Consider the following 14116-nt stretch of genomic DNA (forward strand, 5'->3'; position numbering starts at 1 on the left):
TATTTTCTTGAGAGACATAAATCATTTTCAATGGCTTAAATCTCAGAATGTGTGCACTTCACGGAACTCGAATAAATTTTTATTCGTCACTATCGTTCCGCGTTACGTCATGAATATTTTACATATTGCAATATTGGAACTGCATAACGAAAAAATCATGAAAACAATAAAGACTAGAAGATTGACGATTCTTCTGACGATTTAAGTAAATTTATTTGCGACAAAATCATACTTGAGTACAAGAATATTTTAAAGCATGAGGCCTTTCTTGGGTCATTTGAGTTGAGATGCCTGAGAGAATTAAGCAATTGAAGAAAATTTACTTGTCTCAAGAAAATATGTTTCACATTTTAGAAATTTTTTTTCTCAGTGTACTCTTGACAGCTTTAGCAAGAACAAATTTAACGAATGCGTCAACTATCACGAGTAACTGCGTGTTACCCACCGTGCTCTTCACGAAGGGCCCGACGTGGTCAATGTGTACTGTATGCAGCGGCTCTCTGACCTTCTCGATGGGATGTAAGTGACCTGGCCTCTTATCGCCAGGCTCTTTACAGTATAGGCATTTAAGACAAGCAGCGACATAGCGTTTAACGTAATGTCTCATTGATCCATAATCAGCCTGTACATTGATAAATGTTTTCTCGGGCCCTACGTGCCTATCTCATCATGGCACAACTTCACGATTTCGCGTCGTGCGGTCCGCGGTCGATTAACTTTGAATACAAAATTTTGTTTTATATTTCGCTCTTCTTTGTCTTTACCTTCTCTACCTAACACCTCATGTACGTACGCGAGACGCGGATCTTGTAACTGGGCCGTCAATAACCATTCACCCAGGTCGATATGTAACAAGCCTACTTCTTCTATCGGCTTTTGATTTTCAGTTCCCTCAATCGTGTTCCTACTAAGTGCGTCTACGTGTGGCATTTTGATGCCAGCACTGTACTCTATAGTGCAGTTATATTCTTGCAACTGGATCCACCACCGCACTACCCGTGGCAGCAGATCGCGCTTCACGAAAGTTGCTCCTAACGCACTAGAATCGCTGTTTATTTTAAACTTCAATCCTAGAACATAGACTCTGAACCGCTGGAGACTACTAACGACGGCTAGAGTCTCCAATTTGTATGAATGGTATCTCTGTTCTTCTTTTGAAGGTTGACGACTGAAATACACGACGGGTTTTAAGGAATTATCTTCCTGTTTTTGGAGTAAAATACCGAGTACTGGTCTCGATGCTAATTTTTGTTTAATGCTCTCAAACGTTTCCTGCTGTGTCTCGCCCCAATGTCATGTTTCTGTTTTCTTGATCAACTGTGTGAGGGGTCTGGCAATGATTGCAAAATTCCTTAAAAAATTTCTACAAGAACTAGTCAACCCGATAAGTTGCCTTATACCTGTTACATCCTTAGGTGCTTGGAAATTGGCAACAGCCTCTACCTTGTGTTGGCCTGGCCGGATCCCCTGCTGGGTCACGTCATACCCTAAATAATCTATTTTCCTCTCAAGAAAGGCCCATTTTGGGAGTTTCAATGTTAATTGCGCTCGACTTAATTCTTCCAAAACACGTTCCAGTGCTTCTACTCCTGAATCCATTTCCGTAGAAGGAATGAGGATATCGTCCATATAAGCCAGTACAGTCACTTGTCCCCTCAGTGGAATCAAGATTTTATTGACCATACGCTGGAAGACTGCTAGAGGGTTTGCAAGACCAAACGGCATCCTAAGAAATTCATACTGTCCATGGGGGTTGACGAATGCTGTCTTTTCTGTGGATTCTTCCTTTACCGGTATTTGATAATATCCCGATGCTAAATCCAAACTTGTGAAGTATCAACAGCTCTGAAGACTATTCATCTGGTCTTCAATTATTTCTAAGGCATGTCTGTCTTTCTTAGTTACGGCATTCAGCGCTCGATAGTCGATACACATTCTACTTTCTGCGTTTTTCTTTTTCACGAGCAAAATCGGACTACCAAATGGTGAATTTGATTCTCGGATGATATTGTTCGACTTCAAGTCGTCGATTATTCCACGGACTGTTTCTCGCACTGGATAAGATAAACGATAAGGCCTGTACGTTATTGTTGAATCATTAATTTAATCTATTAGAATTTTCGCGGCATTTGTCTTCCCCAGTTCAGCCGTACTCAAAGCAAAGCATTCTCGATATTTATCTAACAACTGATAGAGTTTTTTTTTACGCATTTCGCTGACGCTCGCGTCTACTCTAACTTGTTCTCGCGGTAATTTGTCTAACCTTGTTTATTTAATAGCTCTAATTTTAAGTATTTTTTGTGTGATTTTTTCATCAGTGAGATTCTCTACCCTAGCTAGTTCGGCTCTGGCAATTAATTTTCCCCCTTTAATAGTCAGAGGGTTATCAGACAAATTTATAATGGGCATTGGCCCACTTGGTGTATTAACTACGCATCGCGGAATACAATACTCTTTAGACTTCTTATGTCGTACGCTAAGCTCTATAGACAAGTCACCTTCATATTGGTTTTTCATAACTACCTGGATATCTCCGGTGTGCTGTGGGGGGATGACAGTCGTCTCTGTTGTCCATATGGGCACCTTCTGCGGCGGGACTTTTTCTAACCTCCGGCAATATCGCCAGCGTCTTGTGGAATAACCGCAATTGCCCGTCCCGCCGTACATTCATAACGCCAGGTAAGTCTAAGAATGGTTGTCTAACAATTGAGAAGACTCTTTGCAGTTCATTAGGTATTACGAATTTTAACCGTTCCTTCAGCCAGGTCAACTCCAAGGGTCGCTTTCGTTACTTCAAAGGGTCGGACTATTCCTCCCCCATAACCTCGCAGAACTGTTTGAGTGGGTTGTACTCAAGGGGTATTTTGTCCGCTTCGTCCTTCTTGAGTGTCACGCATTCACTTCTACTATTGACGTAGGCCTGCAACGGGATGCTCTGTACCGTTGCCTCATAAAGTTGGATCGCTCCGAGTTTAGGGAATGTCCCAATACTTTTGACGTTCTTCTTCGATTTATGGGATGTCTCAACACTTTGGCCATGCTTCTCCTTGTCTATTTTCTTCCAATCTTTAGTCCACGTGGAACGACATTCTCTTACCACATGTCCTTTGCGGCCACAACGCTTGCACTCCAGTTCCCAAAATTTCTCGGATTTTTCCGTGGATGAGTCATCTACCTTCTCATTGTCTTTGGCCCCATAGGCTCGCTTAGATGGCACCTGGAATTTCCCTCTAGAGTGCTGACTGTTGGCCGTTCCCCAGACTTGTGTTCGGATTTATGGCCCCCTTTGTCTGTTCATGTCTCAACAGGCTCCTGCATTCTACTCAAATATATACGTAGTTCTTATGGGATCTGAAAATCTTTACCCTTGATGGCTGATTTCAAAGTATAATTTGGAATTCCATGAGCAATGCAGTGCGCTGCGTCTTTTCCCGTGAATCCGCATACCGATACTAGTGCTGCATTATCGAAGTAATACTTCATCATTGTCTCCTCCTTGGATTTCGTGCGAGCGAGCATAACTGTCAGGCATTCGGGCAACCTGGTCTGGTCAGTAAATGCATCGATGAGTTTGTTCTTCTACTCGGTGGAACCGAAAGCAAAGGATGGTAGCCCATCGTACCATGTTTTCGCGTCACCAGTGAGTTTTTCCAGTGCGAGGGTCGCCACTGCCTTATTAGTTCAGTTATAAGTTACTTTCAGCTCCTCGACTTTGTGTATTCATATTTTAGGTCTCGTTTTTCTCGGAGGGATCAAATTTTGGGATTGACTTTTTTCCTTCAATTCCTTTTCCCTGATGTGTTTTAGTCTGTGCGACTTGTACTGGTCTCTCTATAGAATCCTAGACCTTGCCAAGCAGTCTAGAAAATGCTACCTCCCACACAGGAACTCTCAATGGTGTATGGCGCGAGCGTGATCGGCGGTGAGAACTTGCACGGTGTCGTCGGTGATTACAATTTGAACGAGACCGACGATAAGATGTTGTTCGAGACCGATCTTACTCGTGATCTACTGCGGTGTCTTTTCGGCATTATTCACTCACGCACAATTTTCACAATTTAATTTTCAGGATTCACTCCATTATTTAATTACTGTTAAGGGCTAATAAGCTAATTCACATCCCACTTCTGAACTGTGAGAAATAAATGAACACGATGATACTGAATATAAACTCGATATAATTGCACTCATTATGGGTACAGTAATTACTACGAAAAATGTAAGTATTGATGGTTGAGTGTCCTCAACAGGAATGTCCTGTTGAGGGCGTGCTTCATTGACCGGAACAAGTGATAGTCGGATGGGGCCAAGTCTGATGAATATGCTGCGTGCGGGAGAACTTCCCATCCCAAGTTCAAGCGGGTCTTCTGAGTCGCGTGAGCAATGTGAGGTCGAGCATTGTCATGCAGCAGTATGACTTGCCTGCTTCCTTCCCAGTAAATGGCCTTTTCCGAACAAGTTCTTCGCTCAGTTTATTCAATAGTCGGCTGTAACATTCCGCAGTCACTGTCTGACCTGTTTGCAGAAGTTCGTAATAAAGCACACCCTTCATATACCACCCGATACACAGGAGAATCTTCTTTAAGTGGATGTTCTGTTTCAGCGTGTACTAGGTTGCCCGGAATCTACCCACGACTTTTTACGTTTGGAATTCTCGTAAAAAATATACTTTTCATCCCCCGTCACAATTTTCCACGAAATGTCCAGGTTGTATTCGGTCAACGCATGCGGGACCCACCTTCAAAGTTTTTGGATTTTTCCCATTTGGTGCAAATGCTTGGAAATAGGTGTTTGAGTGACTCCTAACTGAGCTGCAAGCTCTTGTTACGTCTGCATTGAGTCTTCATCCATGCTTGCAATTCCGCATCCTCCAACTTTCGAGGCTGTCCAGGGCGTGGCTGGTCACTGAGATGGAAATCACCACTTCTAAAATGTTTGTACCAATAATTACATGTTTCATAAGATACAACATCGGTACCAAGAACACTATATATTGATTCCCGCGTTTTAGAAGTATTTTTTTCTTGTTGGAATTCGTACAAAATGCAGTGCCGAATGTGCTGTTTATCAGTAGCCATCGTAAACTCTGCTATTCTGAAAGGTTATATAACTCACGTAGACTTGTCGTTCGGTATTCTGAAAACTTTTGTCCGATCCTTTAAAAAAAAATATGATTTTAAGGTCGAAGAATAAATCTGTAGAAATTAATTCATACACCTAATATTTCCATTTTTTTTCGGGAGAAATTCGCAGGAAACTGGGAACTTTTTTCTCTGTTTAGCGGGAAACTACATATTCGTTTGTTTATTATTTCCCAAAAATCTCGGCAAACAGTGAATTTATCGGAAATTGTCAATTTCATTATCTTTTCTCTTGGTCATAGAATATTTAATAGAGAAATTTTTCTGACATTTTCATCGAAAATTAAAAAACTAACTGAATTGAATCTTGAAATTTTCAGGAGAGCAAATCAAGCGGAATAGTTTATCGTACATATGAGTATGAAATATATATATTTTTTTATTTAAGCCATTTTAAACCCGTTGGTTTACTCCGCCATCTATCTTCTACCTAACCTTGCGGCTGTGGCCGACTTGCTACACTGTACCGCATTTGCTTCCGCGAGAGACGGAGGAAACGACAGAAAACCTCTGTCGGTACAGTCGATTCCTCTATTAGGAACCTCCCACTCGTCCAGAGCCGAGGTGAAATGGACCCCACCAGAATCCGCCCCAGGCGAGCCCCTTAACCCCTTTACTGGAAGTTACACTGGGTTCCCCCCATTCGGGATCCGAAGCCCAGCCACCCTTTCAAGCCCCCAACTCCTGTTTCCAGAACTTAGAAAACCCGACCGGACTGGGATTCGAATCCACGATCTCCTAGTGGTCAAGCCGAACTAACGATTTAGCCACCGCGAACATTGGACGTCGGTAAGAGTATGAAATATGACGAAGAAAATTTTTTCTCTAAATTTTCTGATCTACGAAAAGACTTTTCGATATTTACGCCTGAATCGGCCTATTAAGGAGGGAATTAAACAATTACTAATCACACAAGTATAAAAAAAAATCTGAAATTAATATGAGATGGTTTTCTATTATTATCACAACAATGATTTTTCTCCATTCTTGCATTATTCTCACCGGATTACTGAATTTCAATTCATAGTTTTCGTTGATTTTCTCATCAAGTTATCAGAAAATCAATCGAATATAGCATTATTCAATGACGTGATTCCTTGGAAATTCAGCGGAAATATTACTAATCAATCATTCTCAGGATTTTGCATGGGAAGTTGACGAAAAATTTATTTGTGGTTGGTACTTTATTCTATTTCAGAGTGCAAATTAGTCAACTGGCATTACGTTCTGGATTTTCCTTGGATTTGAATGCCGGATCCCGACCTATGCGACAATACCTGGTCCTCCCTCCCTTCGGAACGGAAGAAATCATGAAAATTGAAAATTTAGTGCAAATTTTTATATAACGAAAGACGAGAATTCTGCAAATTGCTTGAATTTTCAATCGAAACATGAATATTTACTAGGGGAGGGGTAAAGTGAAACAATGGCTTCTTTTACATAGTTTTTTACTTTTGTCGATCGTGTTATGGGTTGTAGCGACTAGTTTTTGATGCTGGCTAGATAACCAGACGCTCAAAACCCTCAAATAACCATTATAGCCGTTTTACCCTAGCGTTCCACTTTGCCCCACCATTCCAGTTTGCCTCACCTTCCCCTACCAAATTACTAATGATTGAAAATCCAGCGAATATATTACGTGAGTAAAGTTCCCAAAGGGTGTACCAGAAATTTCAACGAAAAATTTATTATAATCAAGACTGATTCGTACGTGTCTACTGTATAATACTTCGATAAGCTTTCCTCAATTATCCTAATTCTCGGAAATATAAAAACAAGCCGAGAATTTCTCATAAAATCGTAAAATTTTCTAGATTTGTGGAAGTCTAACAGATGGCGATGGCCATTATGACTCACTTCCGCGAATCATCTCCAACAAGGAAGTAAAGATATGTCCACGTCAAATATAAGGTGGTTTGACACTGTGGATTAATTATTGCATCCATCACGTAGGTCAAGTATTGATTTTTACCTATTTGAAGGCAAGTGAAAAATTTTCGTTTCCATGTTGTGGAAGTCAAATATTGAAGATTGTGGTTTTTATAGAAGTCAATTACATGAGATTCAAATGTCGTAATTTAACATTTGAATATTTAAGATTTTGGCTGCCATAGGGTCAAAAGCCTCACTCGTAAGTGCCACGTCACTCCACATATTTCTATTTCTGAATAAAGTACAGAAACTTTTTGTCTCTACTTGTTGGATTCTCATAAGAAGCCATAGAAGGCCAAAGGCCGAGACTGGGCTTCGGCTTCTCGAAGTTCCAGCCTCGACCCTCTCGCGAGGAGGAGATCATTAATGACACCACTTTTTTAGAAAATAGATTTTAAAAAATATGATAGGGATAACACTGAGCTTTATTAGGAGTACTGTCATCTGGCGACTCACATGTAATGGGAAACTGTGCAGACCGGATGCCGATTTGGCTAGCCAAGTTCTTGAGCACCGGTCTAAACTCTCAGGAGTGTCAAATTTAGCACATTGTAATTCTCATGGACCTCACATATATGGCTGAATCATTCATCCACTCGCAAACGAATCGGATGCGGCCCATAGGGCGCTTATGAATCCCATACAACTCGGTTGCAAACGAACGAATGATCTAGTTTCAAGAGTGTGATCGCAGTCCACTTCAAACATTCCATGCTAACTCAAAATTTAAATTTCATAACCTAGTGTTCAGTTTTCCACAGAATTCGTTTCCCACACACACACACACACACACACACACACACACACACACACACACACACACACACACACACACACACACACACACACACACACACACACACACACACACACACACACACACACACACACACACACACACACACACACACACACACACACACACACACACACACACACACACACACACACACACACACACACACACACACACACACACACACGCATGCGCTCATACTAGCCTCGCTGACATACACGCATGGCCTACACACAGCTGATTTGCTCCCTCACCTCAGATGACCATTGGCTTTTCACCTCTGACACCTGAGGCGCCACTTGATGGATAGGTGTCGTCTGAACGCTCCCATTGTGATGGGGTCATGTTTATACCTCTGAATTTTTGTCACCTCTCAATAGTATGTCAGCCATCGTACTGTGTACATACCGTTCTGCGAATATATTGTTTTTCTGGAGTTCCGCGTATTAATTGCCGTGCGTTAAATCATTGTGACCCGCGCTAATCTCTTGATCATCTCGGTTAAACTTGAAAGCAGTGTAAATATTGACTATAGTGACAATTAAATTGACTTTTGTGACCAACGCCACGTATAGTGATTTCTGGACCTGCTCACGTTCCCGTAAAATCCGTTTTTGTCTCGCCCATCGCTTCCTTATTCCACTCAAACCAGATCCGACATCGAACATGTTGGTCCTTCGAGCTGAATGAGTGGAATATTTGTCGGTTTTTGGCGTTTTTTGGGTGTTTTCCGGGAGTGAACAACGGAAAGCGTCTTCGCAGTGGTGCTCATTGTCCGGCGAGTTGGCAGGAATTTGGATTCGTCCGCAAAGGGTGCTCAACCAGTTCTTCTCGCGCCGCATCAGAGACCTACGGTATCAACCGAACATAGAGGTAGATCTCTTCATCGATCATTTCCAAGCGGGAAATTCAAATTGACCAGTGCTCCTTAAAGGGAAGTCATTCTTATTCTTCCTTCATTGATATTTTTTTGGATTTCTCGTACCTCCTAATATTTGGACCTGCGCCGGCGATTTTTTTTTGGAATTTCGAAATTTCATCATTTTTGAGACCTTCGTTTTTTGGGACCATCAGACCTGCTCTTCCAGTTTCCGTTCATTTTGAGCTGCTCTTTCTAAAGGAAAAAACCTTTATAATTTTGAATCAGGACCTGCTTTATCGGTTTTTTGTCGTTTTGGCTTGCTCGTCTTTTGAAAGCATGGAAGTTGCTCTTCGGTGCCGATTCTGATTATTGTTATTTTTGCTTGAGGTTCGTTTGTTTTCCCCATTGCACATCGTTCATTTCTGTTAATCGACATAGACTTCTCTCAGGGAACATGTCTCTCAAAGTCATACTCGCTCTCCAGAAGATCCGCGCTAAATTCATTGAGAATTTGAGTCTGGAGCTTCTCAGGAACAATTCCTCGAGTCAATGCGTTGTTGCTCTTCGTACAAAGCGAACTCTACTCGAAAGTTATTCTAGCAAATTGGAGATTACTCACGAAGAGATGTTGACAAATCCGTCCGGTTTTGAAGTTAAGGACCTGCACGATTCCGCGTATATGAAGTTCGGAATTTTTGGATCGTGCTCTATCTGAATATGCACCAGCCTAAGTCCGTCTCTCTCAGCTCCTCGACAAGTGCGCATGCACGATAGGCCTGCGGATGTACCATCATCAAATGCGAGTGCACAGTCAAATAGTATCGTCCAGCTCGTTCAGTCCGAAGCATTTAGTATTGCGTCACCCAATAAGCCCTACTCTCGAAATACACTACACTTTTAAGACATCACAACAGGCAAGGAAGGTACAATACCCCTGTTCCTTCTGCCAGGAGGATCATTACATCGCCTCGTGTAATGCGTTCAAGAATCTGATGCCCATCGCTAGGAAGGAAGTCGTCGACCGGCTCTACGTCTGTTACTGCTGTATGGGAAAACACAGTATCAGGATATGCCAAATCACTCGTAGATGCAAGCACTGCAATGATAGACATCATTCTCTTTTTCACCTTGACCATGCGAATCGCCCAGCGCCACCTGCGACCAACGTTAACGCCTTAGTTTCAACCGCCGTACAAGCATCCGACTCATCCGACGTCAAGGCTTCTAAGTCGGTCAGAGTCCAAACCTTCGATGTAATCAGCACCTCCACCGTTACCCACCGTTCATACCTCTAAATCGACCAACGTTGAAGCCTCCATCTCGACAGAAGTCAACGCCACCGATTCGCCCAGCATTCAGAGTTCCACATTGTCCACCATTCAGATCATCAAGTCGTCCAGCGTTCAGATTTGTTAAAATCTGATTTGTCAATGATTTGAGCATTTGATTTGTCAATGCTCTGATTTGTCAAGCATTCAGACGTCCAAGGAAACCAATGTCAATGTCTCTGACTCGACCATCGCTATGACTTCCGACCCGACCATTGAGAAGACCGAGGACTCAATCAAGGATTGGAGCCTCATGTGATGTTGATCATCGTCAACTAGTAAATCGACCAGCTCAACGATTCATCGTCTTGCCCTGCTGATAGATGCTACCTACACATTCAAGTGTTCTTCGTCTTCAGTTTAGTCGGTAACCGCTTGATGATGTTGAGGAGATGACCTCGGCACGTATTGCGCAAGCACCATGAGGGTTCAGGGTCTCCAAAGCACTTCAAGCTGGCCCGTCTGATGTATTTTCAGGTACATCGATCTCACTTGGTGCTCAGAGCTTGGCTTCCCTGGAGCCTCATCTCAGCAGCTCTTGGAGACCCTCGCGTCAGCTGGAGTAACAGACCTCTGACCTCAGATTCACTCAATTTCAGACTCATGCAATCTCCAGGCCTAAAATTCACTCAACATTCAGGCCTCAGACTTGCTCGAACCCCTGGAAATTTACGCTAGCACTAACTTGCTGACGGCGGGGAGGAACAGGGGATAGAATTCCCACAGCCCCATCTCATTTGTCGCTATCATTTCGTCATTTTTCCATCTAGCTGTCAGACCTTGATGAGGATTTACGCCCCTTATCATCGAACCGAGTTCAGATGGGAAGTAGGTTAGTTGAAAATCAATGGAATTTACGCTTCCATGACTTCTGATTGTGCTTACACTTGAGTCGTCGCATTGTAAAACTCACTTGTTCATCTTAATCAGCTTCTTATTTTTTTAAATAACTTTGTTTTCTCAATCAAGGCAGCACAAAAATCGACCGTATCACAATGAATTATTTCATCGGAAATCGCTCAGCTCAATGACCCACTCGGATTTCTCTCTCCTGTAGCCATCAGAGGAAAAATCCTTGTGTAGGAGATTTGGGTCTTAAAGCTTGGTTGAGATGATGAAGTTTCGCATCAAATAGCTTAGCGCTGGAACAGTTATTCACAAATGGCTGACATCAAGATTAGAACTCCTCGCTGCGGTAATTCTTGCCAACCCGTGTAGTACGTCAAGAACAAACTCCACTTCTTAGACATTGCGACGTATTAGTAGACAGGCTCATTAGTTACACTCAAATCGAACAACACATATTCTTCCAGATCAAAGGAATTCGTCAGGAATCATGTACAGCTCATTCAAGAAGCTTCAGCTGCTCAACGAAGAATCGTTCCTGGCAAGGAGAACCCGGAACATTTTGCATTTAGTTCGTGCTCAGAATCGCGGCAATTTTCCAAAGAATTATCGCTCGGCTTAGAAAGGTTCCTAGAACAACGCAATCGATAGCGCTCAAGCCTGGTGATCCAACAAGCTCGACTCTTCTGGATCAAGTTCTATCAGCCCACGTATTTCGCAGCAGAACTCATTTTCTCATCCAAAGAATAAAACTCAGCTCATTTCGCATACTCACTCTCTCAACAACATCTGCCGGTCACCAAGGAATTCTCCGTGTTGATGGACAGCTCAAGCTCGCCCAACTCGAGGATGATAGCAAATATCAGGCTATCATTCCGAAAGAGCCTTAGTTCGCTCAGCTCATTATAGGAGAAAATCATCTCAGATCTCTTTATGGAGGCACTTTACTTCACCTTCTTTCACTTAAAAGTCTCTCACATAGATCGATGGCATCTCATCCAGCAGAAAGTTCAGTGCTTTTGGAAACGGTAGTCCACGAGCTATCTTTAGCATCTTCAGTCTCGCTCAAAGTGGCACCACCTTTCGCACAACATTAAGATCGGGTCTATTGTCCTTCTCACCGACGAGAGGTTCCTACCATCGAAGTGGCTTCTCGCTCGAGTCATCGCTCTCCATCCTGGTAAAAATGGAGTTACCAGAGTGGTGACCATGAAGACGTCTCAGCTCTGTAACGGCCCATCTCGAAGCTCGCCCTACTGCCCATCTCGACCAGCGATACTGAGGACTATCTCATGTGAAGTCAGCTCTACTCCATTGGGCTCATCGCTAGTCCATATTCGGATCAGGCTATGACGAAGATTTACGACCTTCGCCTTGGCAATTGGCTCGGATTGGACGTGAGTCTATCGAGGCCGGACGGAATTCACGACTCCAACGATTCTGGCAGTATTCACAATGGGCCAGCGCTGATGAGCTACAGCGCTCATCAGCGCTGACGAGGCCTGATGCATTAGCATGTCGGCCATCGTACTGTGTACATTGCGTTCTGCGAATATATTGTTTTTCTCGAGTTTCGCGTATTAATTGCACTGCGTTAAATCATTGTGACCAGCGCTAATCTCTTGATCATCTTGATTAAACTTAAAACCAGTTGTGAGAGTCCCGAGCGGGTTGCGTTCTGTTGTTTTGGAATTATAGCACTCGCGACAAATACTAAATAATATTCTTTTATTATTTCAATCTTCATTCGGCGAAGTACAATTAAATTCAACTTTGACATAAACCAAATTCCCACTTATCAGTCAAGATAATTGAAGGAATTGATTTTTAAGTGAGGCACAATATTTGAAAATGTTAAGCAAATGAATTGAATAATTATCCCGTTTGTCTAGAATTCAAGAGGAATTTATTTGAGGGAAGAAACAAGGTTTTTTGGAAATGAAAAGAAATTGGAGTTTAATTAAATTGATTCCTACGAATCTATATTTTAAAGACAAAATTTCACTTCAAGAGAAATACAAATGAAAGTAAATAACTTACGTAGTTTTACAGGAATTGATCCTTTGGTCCGCTGTAATCCTTATTATACGTACAATGGTTGCCGCCAAATTTGAGTTTATCACAATTCGATTTTGAACACTTAACTGTCTCGATATAAACCACAGTGTCTCGATAACTACTTTTACAATTTTAGAATTTGTAATGATTTTTCTTTGGCCTCAACAAATACTCAATAAACCCTAACCCAGAAGTCTCGATTATCCAAACACGGCCAACTCATTACCTTCGTTCTCGTAATCCGACAAGTCTGAAACGCCAAAAACCATAACGCTAACACTGGACTTCGGGGACAATCAGCAGCTCATCCAATCCTTATTTCGTGTATTTAGGGCGCCAGCCGATTTTTAGCAACGCGGAATCGACAAACCGCAAACGGAACCGTATTTTCTTAAAACTAAATACTGATCGTCCCCAAAAATCCAATAACGACAAGAAACATATCGCAAACCATACGCAGAAATGTGGATTACGAGGGTACGGGATTTACTCGGCTGCTCAGTGTGCGGGTCGTGGAGAGAGGGGTGGATTCGTGGACGAGAACATCAATTAACAAAACCAATCATCGATCGAGAAACCAATAAACTAATGTCTTAAATTCCAAACGGGATAGGTAAGGTCGACATTGAATAATAAACACAATTGTACTGACGTGTTTCGCTATTGCCGATATTAATACAAAATTGTAAATTCGTACAAACACAAAATTACGTGAATGTGACTCAAAATAATTTTAAATACTCTGAAATGATCCATTAAACTCCAAAAGGACTCGAAAGATGCGAATAATAATTTTAAATATGAAAAAGAAAGGGATCCCAATCCAAAGCTGATAGAGAGAAGCAAAGGTATTGTCCACGAGGGGAACACGAATCCGAGAGAGAGAGAGAGACTATAGGAAGGTAGCGTACGTGCGAGAGAGAGAACGGATGAGGTAACTACACGAAATAAAGAAAAAAGGAGAGCTCACGAAAAGGTACTAATTTTTCTTATTTTCGACTGTAATTAATCGAATTACGAATTATGGAGCGCCTTTGTAATGGTTTACTCAATTCTTATGCCATTTGTAACCCATTAAAATCGGGAATCTCATTCACCGAAAAGGTAGCAAAAATGAGCTAGGGAGCTTGAATCAGCCACGTGGCTGATTTAC

The 14116-nt window shown here is 42.2% G+C and overlaps 1 protein-coding gene across 4 annotated transcripts in view; it reads right to left on the reverse strand.

Annotated features, from left to right (window-relative positions):
* LOC107043459 (ras-like GTP-binding protein RhoL) overlaps positions 1-14116 on the reverse strand; it is a 217184-nt gene that overhangs the window by 67941 nt on the left and 135127 nt on the right. The window lies entirely within an intron of this gene.

Source organism: Diachasma alloeum, unplaced genomic scaffold (genome assembly GCF_001412515.2).
Source record: "Diachasma alloeum isolate Michigan unplaced genomic scaffold, Dall2.0 Dall_scaffold_00580, whole genome shotgun sequence".
Classification (NCBI taxonomy): Eukaryota; Metazoa; Arthropoda; class Insecta; order Hymenoptera; family Braconidae; genus Diachasma; species Diachasma alloeum.